At 45.9% G+C, this 20,109-nt stretch overlaps 1 protein-coding gene across 2 annotated transcripts in view; it reads right to left on the reverse strand.

The window, feature by feature from the left end:
• Positions 1-20,109, reverse strand: part of LOC146839286 (uncharacterized) — a 225,732-nt gene that overhangs the window by 189,308 nt on the left and 16,315 nt on the right. The gene's annotated exons all lie outside the window — the stretch shown is intronic.

A 20,109-nucleotide genomic window follows, 5' to 3' on the forward strand; every position in this document is an offset into this window, starting at 1 on the left:
ACAATGCACTACTTCGAGAAGTTTACTGAACTGAAATCGGCATTTTTCAGTTACCACAATTTGTGTTGACTGTCGGAGACACACACACAAATGTGCACAGAACATATTCTTAAAATAACGCCTACCACAAATGAATCAGAAGTTAGAAAGGTCTAGTAAGTACGGCACCACAGCAGGATTCTCTGCCCATGCTGAAAACAAGCACATTTGGGTGACACTCCAGGCACCAACTGTTCGTGAAGAAGTTACACGCAGAACAGGTATTTAGCGAAAACGAAAGTGTCCAATGCAATCGCATCCCACAAGAGGCCGGATGTTGTCTACGGTTCAGTCTCCTGGTTACACACTCGTTCCACAACTGACACGAACGGAATACATGTACTGAACGTAATATCCCTGTACACGAGGGTCAGGGGTGAAAGCACCGCATGGAAGCAGAGAAAAGGCTCAACATGAAGCCATGGGGAATGTGCACAGGTATGAATCCGAGCAAAGAGGAACCTTACTCAACAAGCATTGGTCGCGCGACGCTTGTAGTAATGTTAAAAAAAAAAACACGCTGGTGATGCGCGCAGCAGCACGTGAAAGTGATCGCGCTGGAAGGGAGGCAGATGGTGGCTGCTCGCGTGCACACAAGCGCTAGGCCACCAAAAGCCTGTGGCAGCACTTTGGAAACCCGTACACTAAATGTCTCGCAGAGCAGCGCATGCGCTGGCTCAGCGAGACCTAAAAAGTGCCGTGCGGTGCAGTCCTAGGCTCACCCAAAGCGCCGCCTTAACCACTCCTTCATCCAGGGACTAAAGGAAATCCATCCGTTTTGACCAAATTGTCGCAAAAGGTGTAGAATGAAGTAGCTCAACGCAAACACTGCTCTCAAAGTCAGGCACTGGTCACTCAAAGCCAGGGTGTTCTCTTTCCAGCTGCAGCATAGAAAAGTACAAAATGTCGCAAAACTCTCACCAGGCAAGAGAGTGGTAGTCAGTAACACAGCAGAGTGGTACAGAGTTCACACCAGGGAAACTCCTCCTCAGCCAAGGGTAACAGACTCTCCCTAAACAACAGAGCTGGAAGAGATAAAGTCCAACAGGGAGCAGTGCAGACAGGTAGATAAGGAACAGCTCTCCAAAGACAGGCAGGTAGGAAATGGCACCTTTGTTCAGTGGTAAAACGGCCGTAGGAACAAACACTAATCCAAATGCACAGTACACTCTAGTACAGGCAAATAATGTCCAGGCCAAAGATGATGTTCTCTGTCAACATGTTACAGGACAGGAACAGTTCAGCAAAGACAGGCAGGCTTCAAGTGACCAATGAAATGGTCCCTGGTGGGGCATTAGGGGTGCCAGGTTTGTTCAAATCTACCGGTTAGATGTTTCTTCAGTTTTAAAAGTCCAATCTCCATTGAAGTAGCACGCAGGTTCTTTAAAATCGTCGCCAGTGTTACAATTAAAGAAAGATCCGTAGTCCGGTGGTGTGTATCAGGATCGCAGCTTTACTCTTCAGATAGGATCCAGGTTGAGTCTCATGCTGGGCCTCATACAATGCCCCACCAGGAGCAGCCTCCCTGCCGCTCAGCCCTTCCACACCAACGGATTCCTTCTTCCACTCAAACGCGCTCAGCATTCTGATGACCTCACATAGACTGAGCAGCAAGGTAAAGGGCAGCAACAGAGAGGATGCATTAATCACTTACTAGATTATAACACACACCCTTCATACAATTTTCAAATGGGTCCCACTGCCTTCTCGTCTGCCATTGATCCAGGGTCTGATCGTCAGTCGCCTGGACCATGGGAATTCTCTATTGGCTTCCATAAATGTAGAACTGCTTGATAAGCTCCAGGTTTTGCAGAATACAGCACCCAGACTGGTCCTCAACCTCCCTACCCACTCTCCTTCTGCTCCTAGCTTGAGGAATCTCCATTGGCTGCCAATCAAGAAGCGAATAGATTTTAAAATTTGCTGTCTTGTACATAAAACCCTAAATGGACAGGGCCCCAAGTACTTGGCAAATAAATTGAAGAAATATCAGCCATCAAGAACACTTCATTCTGCAAATAAATACCTACTAATAATCCCGAAGGTTCGAACAGTCAAGTACAGCAGCAAATCTTTTTCGAGATTAGTCTCTACACTCTGGAATTCCCTGCCATTGCCCCTACGAACCGAGACAGACCATAAAAAGTTTTGTAAGTCCCTTAAAACCTGTCTATTTTAATCTGTCTAACTCCAAAACATCTTCTTCTGTCTGTTCCTGAGTCTTGGCAAAGCGCTATGAGACCCTTGGGTGATATATGCGCTCAATAAGAAACGGTACATAGGCATAGACATAGTTTGAACAAGCGTCCCCAACTAAATGCACAACAACTGCCTAAAACTCAACACAGAAAAAACAGAAGAACTGATCTTTGGGAACAGCACCTACTCGTGGAACGACTCTTGGTGGTTTGCTGAACTAGGACCCTCACCCACTCCTACAGACCATGCCCGGAACCTCTACATCATCCTGGAAAGAAAACTCACCAAAAAAACCACATCAACGCAGTCTCCTCCGCCGGCTACTTCACTCTTTGAATGCTCTGAAAGATCTTCAAATGTCTCCTAATCAGCACCAGACGCACTATCACTCAAGCCCTTGTTACTAGCCGCCTGGACTACGGCAACACCCTATGCAGGAACTACCACACACACCCTGAAGAGACTGTAGACCATACAGAACTCAGCGGCCCAGCTCATCCTCGACCTCCCCTATATGGAGAAGTGTGGCTCAATGATTAGAGCGGCAGACCCTGATGCAGAGGTCTAGCCCGGGACCAGGGTTCAATTCCCCGCCTCGGCGGGTCTTGGGCTCAAAAATTCCACGGACCTGATAATTCTCGCCTCGGTGCCTATTCCAATCATGGAGTCCCACTCTGCAACTCTGGGCAATAGCTTGCTTAATCTCCACAACGGCCCCCACAACGCTAAGGATGCCTGGCCTCCACCTTGGGGGTGCCCAGGAGTGGACGCCTCACAGGGAAAGCCAGGATGGGTTCCACAGCGGTATTCGTACAAGCGCCTTTAGACCCTTGCAGGTGAGTAGTGCGCTATACAAGTATCAATTTACATTTTTTACATTTACATTTACACCTCAAGAAACTCCACTGGCTCATCGTCCAAGCCAGTGGAGTTTCTTGAGGTGTGGGGTATTGTGGGTACGTCAACCACCACCTTAGGTTCCACCAACCCTTCTGACATCTTTGCTCCACTTCCCTGTCTCACACCGCTCCGCATCCTCCGAAGTAACAGTAGAGGACGCTCCTTCTCCTACCTCGCAGCGAAGTCCTGGAACAGCCTCCACCTCCGGCCTCAACCTCCTTTCAGGAAGGGACTCAAGACCTGGTTGTTCAACTGATTCACCCGAGCAGCATGGCTACCAGGGCCTGGATACCCTAGTGGGTAATTAGCTGGGCTTTCTAAATCTGCTGTAATAAAACACTCAAAATACTTTAGGGAACAAAGTTTGGATATCAAAGAGTTCAATGTATAGAACTGTGGGCAAAAGTGCTTAGGAATGTATTCAAAAAGATAAAACTAATATTTTTCTGTAAAAATACGCTTATGTTTCCTTCCAGCACAACTGTTAATCCATTAGAGTGATAATCTCCCCCATATAAAAAATAAAAAAACAAATCGAAGTACAAGGTCTGAGCATGTATTTGTGAAAATGTGTAAGAACCCCAAATTGACCCATTCTGGACCCTTTCCCAATATAAAGGAGTTTAAAACCACACACTGAGACCAGATTGAATCTTTGATGAACTATAATAAGGTCACAAAGTGACCCCATTGCACAGAACACCGTAAAGTCCTACATTTCAGCAAGGATACATAGCATTCTGGACATGTAGTTTGGGTTGAAGCACTGTTAGTATGGGTGCAAAAATATCATAATGCAATGTGCTGTTAATGAGCTATGGCTAACTGAAGGGGGTCATATATAACATTGGGCCATGTAGACTCACAATTATTAAGCATCACACATCCAAGTGAGTTGGGCACAAAACGACAAGAGTCTTCCACTCACAATTGGGCTCTGACTGCCGCTCCCTTGGACTCTGAGTAAGGACAGCAATTAATTTAATCAAGACCAAAATGGTGCAAATTGCCCATTTCATTTTCGCCCCAAACAAAGCAGATGCAAAAGGTGCGTCGGCACACGGTTAAAGAGTGAACGATCCTGCATGAGAGAGCAGATGAAACGGTGATGATTTACTGAGAATATTTGAATTAGCAAAACCAGAAAGTGCAGCGAAATCTAGTAAAATCTGGACCAACATTAACGAGGGAGAAGGTGTAAGCACCCCAGAACCCCCAAACACTAAGCAGTGGTGGGCAGCCTAGGGCCCACATCCTTGGGGCCACGTCTACGGTACTGAACAAAGCCCAGGGATCTAAAGCATGGTGTGGGGCTGGGGGTCTGTCCCACTAAGACTGCAGGATAGTTGACCCATGGTATTAGACATCTGCAGACAGTGGCATGGCTCAGTCTCGCCCCCAGCAGTCATCTATGATCCTGCCTCTTGCTGACCCCTAGCACAGCGGCAACAGAGACGTTTTAAAAGACTAACTGCTGTGTGTGGACTGGAGCACCCGGGTGAACCGGAAGAGAAGCACCCGGGGGAACCCAAAAAGAAGCACCCAGGGGAACCCAAAGAGAAGCACCCAGGGGAACAGAAAGAGAAGCACCCCAGGGAACCGAAAGAGAAGCACCCAGGGGAACAGAAAGAGAAGCACCCCAGGGAACCGAAAGAAGCACCCAGGGAAACCGAAAGAGAAGCACCCGGGGAAACTGAAAGAGAAGCACCGGGAGGAACCGAAAGAGAAGCACCCGGGGGAACCAAAAGAGAAGCACCGGGGAACCCGAAAGAGAAGCACCCAGGGGAACCAATAGAGAAGCACCCATGGGAATAGAAAGAGAATCACCCTGGGGAACTGAAAGAGAAGCACCCAGGAAACCGAAAGAGAAGCCCCCAGGGGAGCCAAAAGAGAAGCACCGGGGGGAACCGAAAGAGAAGCACCCTGGGGGAACCGAGAGAGAAGCACCCTGGGGAATAGAAAGAGAAACACCCAGGGGACCCGAAAGAGAAGCACCCAGGGGAGCCAAAAGAGAATCACCGGGGGAACCGAAAGAGAAGCACCCAGGGGAAACAAAAGAGAAGCACCCTGGGGAATAGAAAGAGAAACACCCAGGGGACCCGAAAGAGAAGCACCCAGGGGAGCCAAAAGAGAAGCACCGGGAGAACCGAAAGAGAAGCACCCAGGGGAACTAAAAGAGAAGCACCCTGGGGAATAGAAAGAGAAACACCCAGGGGCCCCAAAAAAAGAAGCACCCGGGGAACCGAAAGAGAAGCACCCGGGGAACCGAAAGAGAAGCACCCCTGGGAATAGAAAGAGAAGCCCCCTGGGGAACCGAAATAGAAGCACCCAGGGTGTTATATTCCATATAGGTACCCCAATATAGGCTCAGGCAACATCCTAACCCTTAACCTATATTCTTCCCTACATTACACACATAACGTTTCTTAGGGAATCTAGATACGACACTGCACACAGAACGCAGGATTTTCCCTGGTAAAAGCTTCATACAGTATGCATGAGGGTTTTCGGAAACTCAGCAGGACTACCATCTCCTGTATAATAACTATGTATAAAGTTCATTTCCGACATCATCCTAAGTCCGACAAGTGGCACAGCAAGGTAGAACCCCTAGGGAGACCATTGGGTATATAAACATCACATCTTGCTGAGACAAACAGAGGAGATCAGGATTTCCCTGCTGACACACTGACACGAGACGCTGAGGTTCCTGCATGGAGATACTCCAGCTCGCAGTGGTCCAACAGCCTGTGCGGGGTGTGCAGCTCGAGACCAAGACGGGGTCCCACAGTCTCTCACTTCAGGTAATGGCGGTTGACTTTATCCTAGGGGGATTCTTGGCTTAACACCTACATACATGCTAGGTACATTTAGGTACATCTAGTTAGGGAGGCATCGTAGGAGTACGCATTTTATTGTTTTGTATTTTACTACATGCCTGTATTAAGGGTTATAGCAAAATGGTAGAAATCTACCATCCTTTTACTTTTCTAGTGCTTCTAATCATTTATATCAGTTACTATCTAGTGGTTGTTTCAGCACACCTTTTTTACACCAGAACAACTGTTCAACAAATGCTTATCGGAAAACGTCCATACCGTTTATACTGTGTATCTCTCTGAGACTAAGGGGTCTATTAGTTATGTTGGGCGGATCGCCACCGACCGCATGTTGCCCGCATCCTATTTACCCACGCCATATCACGATGGCAGGGGGACCCCGGCGGACGGAAAGACCACCTACTGGTTTTCCGCCGGTCGACGAGACGACCGGGCGGAAAAGGGGCTGTATATGGTGGCGGTGTCTGCAAGACACCGCCATCCATATTACAATGCAGGCGGGAAAGTACCTTTCCATGGTGGCAACGCCGCCATGGAAAGGCATGCGGTTCCTGACTGGGGGCCTGTTGCGGACCCCCAGGGTGTTGGGGGGTGCACATGGGGGTACCTATGGTACCCCCTGCATTTGCAGGCACAACGGTGCAAGGCACAAGGTGCATCCACAGCATTGTGGCGGGCGGTGCTGTGAGCACCGCCCGCCACAATGTTATGGATGGGGGATGCCACCGTGGCATCCTAATTGCTGGTGCGGGACCGCCGCACCACTGGCGGCCGGTCCCAGCACCGCTAGGGTGACAGACGGACGTTCGTCCGCCCGCCATCCTAATAGGCCCCTAAGTGAGCACGAGTGACTGAGCGAAAAGTAGTACACTGTTTCTACGGTCCTGAGGGATCAGGGTTGTCATGTTCGATAGTTGCAAAGAACTATTCTGTCCTTATTAAGAGGAATTTTTAGTGGCACTTTGAGCTAGCCGGTACACAGGCCAACATACCCGGTGGGGGTGTTTAGAATCAGTAGGACACCAATCCTACCGTGAATGTTGTCTAAACGTGCAGATCCTACATACGTTTATAGGAATTACACGACAAGGCGCCGCCAACGTTGGTTGGGTACTTATTTTACGGTCAAATCTGAGTAGTTCAGTTGTGCTATTCTCAGAGACCCCTGCTCACATTTCCCCAGAGACGTCTGGAGTGAGAGGGTACAAAATACTCCACGGCTGAGTAGGCAAAATTCTATGTATTGGCTGTTGGTTAATCAAGCTTGAAGGACACATTGTTCATATTGTGTAGAACACCTTATCTTAGATCCCTTGAAAAGAACTCTTCTTACTAAACACAATGACTGAGCAACAGGATAACGCTGTGCACAACCTAAATCTCTCAGCCGAAGAAGAAGATGCAGATGCAATACAAATTACAGAAATTGTTAGAAATGCCATCACCCTAAAACTAGCTTCATATGGGTTAACAGCTTGGGGTGGGCCAGTAACCTTCATGATTGAGGCACACAAATCATTTAGAAAAGAGGTATTCTATTCATGCGTTACATTCCCAGAGGCAAATGCACGAACAAAGTCATTTCATTACTACGCAGATGAAACACCTAACAAATATTATCCGTACGAGGACATTGAAGTTCCGCTCACTTACCAGAAGCATTTATACTGCTTTAAAGGCGCCCTACCCCATACAAGAAATAAAGTAAGACTCGGTCCGCTCGGAAGAGACGAAGCAACATGGCCAGTATTAGCAGCCTGCACAACACATCCTGACATTGAAACAATGCCAGCGGGAGACTTACTTATACTTCATAAAGAACTAATAAGACTTTACAGAAACATGACACAGTTCGTGATGAGAACAGTCACAGTTCAGCCAGCAACGGATACACCAACAGGTCCGATTCAAACATCAACAACTAAAATTACACCACAAACGTTACACGCAGTGATGGGTAAAAAGCCCACTAAATGTGAACAGATGCCATTATGGGTGGCTAAAAAAATAACACAACTAGAGGCGGTATTGCCAAACACCAGCCCAAAAGAAAAACACAGAATGTTAACAATTTGTTTGCCCATGGGGATAACACCCCAAATAGAGGATTGTACCTCTTGGGGTACTGTTTTCACTGCCATATATACCAGAACTCATGGTATCCCGTCATTAGCAGCTACACCAGATGTAGTAAGAAAAATTTTAAACGAGTATGGAGCAGAACCTGCTCTGAACTTAGGGATGAAGTTACTAGGTAATTTTGCCCAGGTATCAGCCATAATATATTAGCAAATATTAAAGGGGAGGCAGCATTGGTGGCAATACGCCAACGTCTAAGGGAGTTCACTGCTCATCAACAGGAACATGAATTACCTAAAATAATTGAAACTGCTTATGCAGAGACAGTTTGGGTGGTAAAGCAATAAAACCTCAACTGATGGATAGGGAAGAAAAGGATACCTTTAAGCAAACACCTGCTTTTTCAAAGAAGAAATGGGATAATAACAAACAACAATAGAATAAAGAGAACAGATATCAATCCAGAGGTAGGTCTCCTCAACAGGAGCCCTCCGAAAGGAGGTATAACCTTAGGAATAGGGTCAACATTAGAAAACCTGACAGGTATCAGGACACTGATACAAGTTCCTCTCGTTCCTTTCAGGGTTTATCGAAAAACTCAGAGAGGGAAGGACGGGCAGAACACTGACAAGAATAGCGTACAAAGTCCAGAGACGCACTTCAGACTACGCTTCCAAAAAAGAAGAAAAGCCTAAAGCAAAACCTCAATTCAAAAAGAAGTAGCTGATCTCAAAGTTAGACATGCCCAAAATTCTGAGGACTCAACTACTGAACGGGGAATGGGCTCTGACGATGCTAGACAGTGCAGCAGAAGTAACAATAGCTCGCCAGAACCAGAAGGAATTTCTGGTAACAGCAGAGTGGAGTGAACATTCACGTTGAAAACGCCTGATACTATGGTAAGTGTCCCACATAGGTTACATCAGGTAATAACACTACAAATGGAAGGGGACAAGCCCAGATAAATTAAAGGTCTGTTTAGGGAGAACTTGACTTTTGGCTATGACATTCTTTTAGCAGAAAGAGATTGGCCGCCTGCTATTGTTATGGTTTGCCCAAAGGGAGAAATGGTCATTTTTCCAGCCTTTTCCAACTTAGTTCCCACACACTTAAAACACACATACGCCCAGGAGTGGGCGGTAGCCCTTGCCCCTGCACTATATCACCATGTTGGGTGGGATGAAGATTCAAGCCACCAAATGATACCATTGAAATCTACTCCAACTCCACAGAGACAGTACCCAATAAAACAGGAAGCGAAAAAACAGGTCAGGGAGATCTTAGATCAACTTGAATATCAGGGTGTGATTGAAACTTGCACCTGGTCAATGAATAATACTTTGTTTCCCGTAATGAAACACGATAATTCATATTGTCTAGTTTTAGACTACAGACACCTAAACTCATGCACAAAACCTTTTACAGTACAAAACGCACACAGTGCCCCATTAATGAATAACATTGTGCGGAAAAAATATAAAACAACACTAGATTTCCCGTATTGATTTTTCTGCCAAAATATAGCGCCTGAGAGCAGATATTTGAAAGCACTCTCAGCGCAGGGGGTCACAGCGGCAATTCTGTTGACTCCCCCAGGGGTATAGGAACAACCGGGGTTATTTTCCGCCAGCGTAACTGAGTTACTTCGGAGTCTGGAGGAGGAGGCATTGTCCTATGTAGATGATATTTATCTAACAGATGATGACCTAGGGGAACACTTGACCAGGGGGAGCACCATAATTTTGGGATTTGCCTGAGAGAACTACAAGTTCAACTTAAAAAAATCAAAAATAGCCCACCTCAATGTCCTATTTTTAGGAAATTAACTTTCCATTGCAGACAGGAGCTTGGCAGCTAACTTTAGAAAAGTTTGTGCTGCTCCAACCTCCAAAATCATTAAAAAAATGACAATCTATACTGGGAGTCCTGAATTTTGGTAAAATATACATTTTGAATTACGCAGAAAGGGTTAAACCTTTCTATGACCTCATAAGACCTGATTCTTCACTTAGGCAATGGAGACAGGAACATACAGATATCCTTTGTTCCCTACAAGCTAACATGATAGCGTCCAAACACTTACAGACACGTGTAAATGTTTGCAATCGAGTAATCCGTATAGTTGCGGGTCCATCCGGGTACACCTACCTAACATACAATGAAGGCAAAACAGTACCCATAGCATACAAATCACACTTGTACACAAACGCTGAGATGCGCTTTGCATCTACAGAAAAAATTCTGACAGCTGTACAGACAGCTGTAGTGAGAGAAAGAGCACTGGCTCAGGGGAAACTAATAATTGTCGTGACTCCAGAACCGGCCTTAGAGGCTGCTACAAAGGCAAGCGTTCCAAATGCTAAAGCCTTACATCCGAGATGGATACAATGGGCTAATTCTCTCACTGCATCAGATGTAGAATACAGATACAACACAAGTCTAAAAACACAAGCATTTTTGCAATATGAACAGGAATATCCTCTCCCAAAAGAAATTATGCCTCTAGATCAGTCTGAATACATAATTTACACTGACAGATCTGCTCAACCGGCCATTGGAAGTAAACGACAATACAGAGCCGTATGTGCGATTGTAAAATGTCGAATGCAGGATGGAAAGTTCCATCCAAGCTGTACGAAAACAGTCTCTAGGAGACTGCACAGCTCAGCTGGCAGAATGAAAAGCTTTATTACTGGCACTGATAAATACGGATCGAGAATTCCCTACACTAATTGTGTGCGATTCTTTTTAGTGTGTCCAGTCACACAATGAATATCTTCACCATAGGGGACAAAATGGGTTTAAAGTCTCAAAAGGTGGCACAATTAAGCATAAAATGCTATGGGAACAGGTGGTTGAGTGGAAAAACTAACTACCAAGAGCTCACATGATGCACGCGCTGAGTCATCAACGTGATGGCGTTCACGTTGAAGGGAATTCATTGGCTGATGAGGCCGCGAAGGGGGCAGTACGAACTGGGTCCATAGCTGCACTCACTCATTCAAAAACGAGAATAGCTGTCATTGCATCACGCAAAGTCAATAAGGCATTGCCGAAAGGTATTCCACTAAAAGACTCCTACAAGTTAGATGCAAATACCGTTCCATTTGCTCAGCTTCCCGGAGTGGGGAATAGAGTAATACCAAACATGGATCGCAGAGTAGGCTTAATTTTAGCTGCACATGAGGGACTTTGTTCTGCACATGTAGGAGTGTCTGTGACAGTTTCTTTACTAAAACAATGCTATTGGTGGCCAGGGTTAACAAAGCAGACCAAAGATAATGTCTTAAAGTGCAACATCTGTCAACAGGTGAAGGGCTCCAACATAACACGTCCAGCGCAGCCACCATTGCTTATATCAGACAGACCGCTCACTTGTGTATATTTGGACCACTGGGACCCCCTACAATCTGATGGGGCTTGCAAATATATCATGGTTGCAGTGGATTTGTGCTCGAGATTCCTATGGGTATGGCCTCAGCGCTCAGCTGACGTGCGAATGTTATCAAAGATTTGCTGGTCTTTATAGGGACATACGCAGTTGGCATATTACATTCTGACCGTGGCCCCGCGTTTAGCTCTAGGGCTTACAAGGAAGCCATGGGAGGTTTGGGTGTTGCACTGCAGTACTCCTCTTTGTACCATACAGAGGGAAATTCAGTTGTAGAGGAAAAACTGAGACTTAAAGCAATCATTAACAGCTAGAGTATTAGGCGCGAGTGGCAGTTGGGTCAATCATTTCTATGGGGTACAGCGGGCCTTAAATAATATGCCAAGAAGTTCTCTAGAGGGCATCACTCCTTATGAGGTCCTATTTGGGACGGGAATGTAAACATTTGGCTGTTTTACAGGATCTGAATAAATCCAGAGCACTACAGAGCAATGTGCAGGTAAAGCGGACCGCCACTGGGGAAGTCAACTCAGTCAAGGCAAGACCTGTCTGGATTCCTAAAATTGGGGATCTGGTCAGAGAAAATATAGTGGATAAAAGATAATTTGGGCCATCATACAGAAAGCCTGTACCTGTCCTGGCCATTGAAGGACCAAGAACTGTACTTCTGCCACCTATTGCCGAAAAAAAGGAGAAGAGATTAGTCTCCATTGATCTGATAAAACCACACTATGTGGTCAATACTGAATGGTAGGCCTCGTGGGCTCCTGGGTAGCCGACGCCCTCCTCTCGCTACCATACAGGAAGTTCAGACGGAAAGGCTCATCACGTTTGAAGAGTCCCCTATACAGAATGATGGACTATGCAACAATGCGATGGTACTCGTTCCTCTCGAAACAGCAATTCAAAACCAAAATGAGAGACAAATTTCAATTCGACCTAACACTGATGTCTACATAAACATGCCTCAACAAGAGCCATCTACAAGTTCAACAAAACCTGTGAACTACCTAAGATAGATCAAACTGCATCTAGCTATTTCATCGACTTCTATACTTTTTCGTTGGATCCAAGTGAACCTGAAACAACTCCAGCCCCAATATCTCGTCAACAACAAATCAAAGACTTCTTCATTTTTCTTAAAAAGACTTACCTGGTGTCACCTTGGCTAGAACTTTGGATAATCACTAGGATACTTTTCTTTCTTTTCTGGATAGGCTTAGTAACTGTCTTTTGCTTACCTATTAATGGAACTTACCTTTGCCAAAGCTCTGCAGCATCAAAGGTGAACTTGATCCAGAAACCTCATGTTTCAGCACATCGTGAACAAAGAGACTTGTCATCAGTGAACATTACAGCAGTTTCTATACATGATGGTATAGTATGGGACAAGGTTGATTATGACATATTTGGTCCGACAGAACTTTTAAAAATACCACATTTGTTTAAAATTTCCTTAAATTATATCATTACCTATAGCACATTTTCCGATGATTGGGATTTTGAAACTGTAAACAATATGTTGTCTGATTTAGAACAATTTGCCGCATTTTCTAGCAATGAAGTGTTAGAAGACACATCAGACTTTAACACAATGTATTGTTATCAACATTAGGGTCATCATTTTCTACACAAATCCAGTTCCCCTAAGAATGTTTTCACATATCACCAATGGGAACATTGCCCTACACCATCGAAATGTTATGTTATGTTACTTGGCACTTGTAAAGTGCACGGCTACTCTAAAGAGTGTCCCGGCGTTAAGAAGGACCGAGAGACAGAAACAGTAAACACAGACTAACGTGGTACTCAAGTTAGAAAAAAAACAGGTTTTCAGATTTCTCCTAAAACTGAGGAGATCCTGAACCTGTCTTAAGGAGGGCGCCAGTCTGTTCCACAGCTGTGAGGCCACCACCTGACAGGAGCGGACCCTTATGCGAGAGCGAGCAAATTTTGGCACCGTTGACAGCCGCTGGGTAGAAGATTTCAGGGTTCTAAGGGGAGCATAATGTTGAATTATGTTCCTGATGTAGGGGACCTCTATTTTGTGAAGAGCCTTAAAGGCCAGAACTAGGGCTTTAAAATCTATCCTCTTTCGCACCGGGAGACAGTGCAAGGATATCAGGTAAGGGGTCATATGTATCCTGGGGCCTACCATAAGGATAGCACGTGCCGCAGCGTTTTGTACCACCTGTAGGCTGCCTAATAGACAGTCTGGGAGGCCTAGGTACAAAACATTGACATAATCCAGTCTAGATGTAATTAAGGCCTGGACTAAAGATTTCCTGTGAGGAACTGATAGGAGAGGAAGAAAATTCCTCAACATTTTGAGTAGTCTGAAGCATGTTCCGGCCACAGTTTGGACCCAAGACTCTATGGACATGTCCGCGTCTAGTTTTACTCCAAGATTCAGTGGTGACTGCGCTGACTGGAGGGGACTTATGCTGAGGCCACCACTGTCGCCATTCCTTGTCTGGTTTATGCCTGAAAAAAATGATTTCAGATTTTTCAGAATTGCACATCAACTGGTTCTGTCTGAACCAGGCAAACACCTTTGACAGGCAAGCATTTATCTTGCTTCCTCTCAGCATACTGTCTTTCTCACACGTAGACAGCAGCTGAGTGTCGTTGGTGTAGGATATTATTTTGGCGCTGCATTCCTCTACCAGAAGTGCCATGTACACATTAAACAGGGACGGGTTCAGAATAGATCCCTGTGGAACTCCTACTTTCATGGAGGGGATGAGGGCCGAAAATGGCCGATACTGTTTGCCTGCGGTCTTCCAAATATGAAGTAAGCCACCAAAGTACCGTGCCTCCAATGCCACAGCCCCGAAGTCTGTGCAGAAGTAGATCATGGGGCACGGTATCAAAAGCCGCGGAGAGGTCTAATAGTATCAGTACGGCTTTACCTCCTCTATCTGGCGTACTTTTTATTGTTTCCGAAATTTCAAGTAGCTCTGTCTCCGTACTGAAGTTGGCTCTAAACCCTGATTGACTTGGGTGTAGAACATGATTGGCCTCTATAAAATCGGTGATAACAGTATCTACATATTCCTCCAAAACCTTTGACAAAAAAGGTAGCAGCAATATCGGCCTGTAATTGCTTACTACAGTAGGGTCTGCCGAGGGTTTCTTTAGAAGTGGTAGAATGTTCCCATCTTTCCAACTAATGGGCATAGTACCCTCGGACAGCGAAAGGTTCATAATCGAGTTGACCACAGGGTTGATCACCTCGGCAATAGATGCCAAAACATTTGCAGGGCAGGGGTCTGCAGGGGAGCCGGATTTAAGTGCTTTCATGATTTTAAGTGATTTGGCCAACAAGATGGGGGGAAACTGTAAGAGAACCCCTTCTAAAATAGCAGCATCTGGGGGGCAGACCTGAGTTATCATTCGTTGCATGAGGTAGCGCCCCAGGATAATCTTTTTTTTCCCCATTCTTTTTTATTGAAATCCATATATTACATAAATTAGCATCTTAATATTCATACATCAAAATTCATCAATATCATCAGATTAGCAGGACTTATAATGTAACATAGAACACTTAATCAAAAATTCAACAAGCTGACAAATCAAGACACTGCATTTTAAATCCAACGAGATAAAGCACATATTATTTTAATACAACGTCCATTGCCTCATGTTCCCATCAATTTTAAATATATACTCGGATCTTACATTCCTAAAATATGAACCTAGTAAAAACATATATCAAAAGTGTAACTTGATCCTATATAGTTTACTAAGATCGCAAAAACTATTCTAAACGGAATATAGTGCTACTACCTTTTTCCTAAAGATCATAAAAGTCAGGATACCACCGATGAAAGATTCCCATACCAATTCTACCGATTAAGCATCACCATTAAAAAGCTCAGCCCAGATCTTACTGAACTTCTTCCCCCCACCCGTTCGAAAGGCAAACGCTCGTTCACTTCTTTTAACCTCTGCCATTTTCCGGACCCATTCATATTTTGATGGTATTAGATCCGATCGCCATCTTTAAAAAAGAAGTGATCTAGCAACACCCATTCCGATATAGAGGAGTTTAATCGTTTTGTCAGGTAGGCTGAGGTCTGGATCGTAACCAAGCACTATCAACAGAGCATTGGGCCCACTTGTTAATATACCTTCTGATGTTAAATAATCAAAAATGTTGATCCAAAATTTCTGGATTAGGGGGCACTGTAATATTATATGCGTCCAATTGGCAGAAGGGTGATTGTGGCACCGAAAACACTGCCTCGATTGATTTGGATAGGCCTTAGCTATAAAGCTCGGAGTTCTATACAGTAGCCACTTACTAAAGAATAGCATCCTTCGCCAATTAGCCCCTCTGACCGTGCTGAAATTTAATTTATTTACTGTAGACCAAACATTTGCCGTGATTTCCAACTCCGGCAAATGTTTCTTGAATAGTTGTAATTTTATTGTGAAAATATTTCGCAATCTATATGGTCCATTACTGAGTGGGGGTGAAATGGCTGTTGATAGCGTTCGGGCTGGAAAAATCTTTTACAATTTGAAAGATTTCTTTGCTACTGTTTCCAGCCTGTTCGATTTTTGTAGACAGGAAGATTTTTTTTTGCTCAAGGACTTTGGCGTAATGTGCTTTTAACGCTAATTTATAAGTAATTTTATTCGTGGGGTTAAAATGTTTCCGATATCAAAGGGGATGATGGACGGTGCGTTTGAGCAAATCAAACACTCACCCCCAGTCAACTGATCTGGGTTTAATCCATCATCATTCTTAAGCTCACTCCACCACCCCAGCTCAGACATGGCCATATGCAAATCAGTCTGACCCTGTGCCTCATGGGAACAGTCCAGCCCGAACTGCCAAGCCATGTCTTCCCTGGACCGGAAACAAGCATCCTGGGACCGGTTTCGGGTTCATAACCCTCATCAGCCAGGCTATCTTGAATCCAGTGGCAAAGTGAGCAAGGGACCCACGTCTGGTCATGGCATGGTGAGCAAAAAAACTATGGATTTAGGCCCAGATCTCTGTACTGGGGTGAATGTATGACATTGTTCTGCATTCTGTCCATCAACTGTTGTTTTTGCATTTGTCACCCCGAGTGGGACGAGTATGCTCAGACGTGAGTCCCGTGCTCTCCATGCCACTGGAATCAAGCTATCCTGGCTGAAGAGGGGTGAAACCCCGAAACCGGTCCTAGGATGCTTGTTTCCAGTCCAAGGAGGACCTGGCTTGGCAGTTCGGGCGGGACTGTTCCCATGAGGCACAGGGTCAAGACTGATTTGCATATGGCTGGGTTCAAACTGGAATGGCATGGTGAGCAAAAAAACGATGGATTTAGGCCCAGATCTCTGTACTGGGGTGAATGTATGACATTGTTCAGCATTCTGTCCATCAACTGTTGTTTTTGCATTTGTCACCCCGAGTGGGACGGGTATGCTCAGACGTGAGTCCCATGCTCTCCATGCCACTGGAATCAAGCTATCCTGGCTGACGAGGGGTGAACCCCTGAACCGGTCCTAGGATGCTTGTTTCAAGTCCAGGGAGGACCTGGCTTGGCAGTTCGGGCTGGACTGTTGCCATGAGGCACAGGGTCAAGACTGATTTGCATATGGCTGGGTTCAAACTTGAATGGCATGGTGAGCAAAAAAACGATGGATTTAGGCCCAGATCTCTGTACTGGGGTGAATGTATGACATTGTTCTGCATTCTGTCCATCAACTGTTGTTTTTGCATTTGTCACCCCGAGTGGGACGGGTATGCTCAGACGTGAGTCCCATGCTCTCCATGCCACTGGAATCAAGCTATCCTGGATGAAGAGGGGTGAAACCCTGAAACCGGTCCTGGGATGCTTGTTTCCAGTCCAGGGAGGACCTGGCTTGGCAGTTCGGGCTGGACTGTTCCCATGAGGCACAGGGTCAAGACGGATTTGTATATGGCTGAGTTCAAACTGGAATGGCATGGTGAGCAAAAAAACGATGGATTTAGGCCCAGATCTCTGTACTGGGGTGAATGTATGGCATTGTTCTGCATTCTGTCCATCAACTGTTGTTTTTGCATTTGTCACCCCGAATGGGACGGGTTTGCTCAGACATGAGTCCCGTGCTCTCCATGCCACTGGAATCAAGCTATCCTGTCTTTAGAGGGGTGAAACCCCGAAACTGGTCCTAGGATGCTTGTTTCCAGTCCAGGGAGGACCTGGCTTGGCAGTTCAGGCTGGACTGTTGCCATGAGGCACAGGGTCAAGACTGATTTGCATATGGCTGGGTTCAAACTGGAATGGCATGGTGAGCAAAAAAACGATGGATTTAGGCCCAGATCTCTGTACCGTGGTGAATGTATGGCATTGTTCTGCATTCTGTCCATCAACTGTTGTTTTTGCATTTGTCACCCCGAATGGGACGGGTTTGCTCAGACATGAGTCCCGTGCTCTCCATGCCACTGGAATCAAGCTATCCTGGCTGAAGAGGGGTGAAACCCCGAAACCGGTCCTAGGATGCTTGTTTCCAGTCCAGGGAGGACCTGGCTTGGCAGTTCGGGCTGGACTGTTCCCATGAGGCACAGGGTCAAGACTGATTTGCATATGGCTGGGTTCAAACTGGAATGGCATGGTGAGCAAAAAAACGATGGATTTAGGCCCAGATCTTTGTACTGGGGTGAATGTATGACATTGTTCTGCATTCTGTCCATCAACTGTTGTTTTTGCATTTGTCACCCCGAGTGGGACGGGTATGCTCAGACGTGAGTCCCGTGCTCTCCATGCCACTGGAATCAAGCTATCCTGTCTGAAGAGGGGTGAAACCCCGAAACCGGTCCTAGGATGCTTGTTTCCAGTCCAGGGAGGACCTGGCTTGGCAGTTCGGGCTGGACTGTTCCCATGAGGCACAGGGTCAAGACTGATTTGCATATGGCTGGGTTCAAACTGGAATGGCATGGTGAGCAAAAAAACGATGGATTTAGGCCCAGATCTCTGTACTGGGGTGAATGTATGACATTGTTCTGCATTCTGTCCATCAACTGTTGTTTTTGTGTTAAAATTATTCCTCCATACCCTTTCTAGCTGCTTGCATGCACTTTTACTTTTTCTAGGAGCCTCCGTAAACCACGGGGCTGAGGCTCTACTAGATTTAGCTGCTCTTGTTTTAGGTGGGGCTAGTTTCATGGAGCGATCCAGGAGTCAGTTTTCAAGAGAGCGTACGTCGTTTTCTAGGTTTCCACTGACATAGATAGGATGTTGTTTAAGTGAATTAGCTAGTGCCTCCGAGGTGAGCTGACCAAAAGACCTGAAACAGCTCACCCGCGGCTTACCACATGATTGAGACCTTCCTAATTCCTTGTGGATTTTAAAAGTATGTAAAAAGTGATCAGAACAAATAATGGGGACCGTAAAGATCTGGTCTAGAATGTGACCTTTTTCATGGGTGGGGAGTGAGACATAGGGATTCAAATTTAGAATACAGCCTCATGGGTTCGGGATCCGTAAGTTGGTCCATGTGGGTGTTAAAATTGCCATGTACCATACAGTCACTGTATTTGGCCACGACCGGGGCGATGGCGTGTCCTAATGACTCCAGAAATTAGCCTGCCGGCCCTGGTGGTCGGAAGATTAATACGCTCGCAATGGACTGATGAGCTGACACTGTTATAAGGAAGCCGATAGACTCGGCCTCCGATACTTCAGCAACGGGAAGTGGTACACATAGAAAAGTATCCCTGAAAATGATAGCTAACCCCCTCCCCCTGCCGACTGGCCTATCAACCCTTACTAACAAGTAGCCGGGCGGGATCGCATTAGCGATAGTAGGGTTAGAACTGGCATTAAGCCAGGTTTCAGTTATGAACATAATATCGAGCTTCAAATCATCAAGGAGATCAAAGAGCTGCAATTCATGTTTTCTCATGGATCTTGTTTTAAGGAGGGCTGCCTTCAAATTATTGCTTGTTCTAGGAATCGGAACAAGGCTTATCTGCACATCAAAGTTCCCTCTTTTTACTGTATCCCCGGCGACAAAGAAAGGGCTGGCCGCCCAGGTACAGTATTTACATGAGAGATCGTTCAGGTCTACTGAAAGAGGAGAGTGGGAGCGGCAGCTCACGCACTTTCCTATGGCTAAAAGACTTTCCCTGCTATATCTTATACGATCATCTTTATGATGCAAGTTTCCTGGCATGCAACCAGCAGAGCTCAGACGGGCATGCCTGCGGCGCGCCAGCAGCATGCCTGCTGCGCGCTCGCGTCAGCGTTCCTTTTTATCTACCCCGGTTAACAACTAGACCGCCCCCGTGCCGAAAATGGCGGCCACGGAGCGTCCGTACTGGATTGTCGATTTCCTCCCGACCAGGTATCAAATCCTGCCCCCCACACAGTTCAAATTCAATTTAGGAACGCAATAACAAAGAGTTCATTCAATAAAAAATTCCAAAAACATTAGTGGCAGTATAGCAACATAAGATTGTGCAAAAAAGCAATTTTAAAAGGGTTGACATGAGCAAAAGTGAAGCTGGCTGCTCTGTCACCGGGTCGGGCGCGCTCACGCCAGCGTTCCTTTTTATATACCCCGGTTAACAACTAGACCGCCCCCTGCGCCAAAAATGGTGGCCATGGAGTGTCCGTCGTGGATTGTCGATTTCCTCCCCACCAGGTATCGAATCCTGCCCCCCATACATTTCAAATTCAA

Source organism: Triturus cristatus, chromosome 4_1, assembly GCF_964204655.1.
Source record: "Triturus cristatus chromosome 4_1, aTriCri1.1, whole genome shotgun sequence".
In the NCBI taxonomy this organism is placed as follows: Eukaryota; Metazoa; Chordata; class Amphibia; order Caudata; family Salamandridae; genus Triturus; species Triturus cristatus.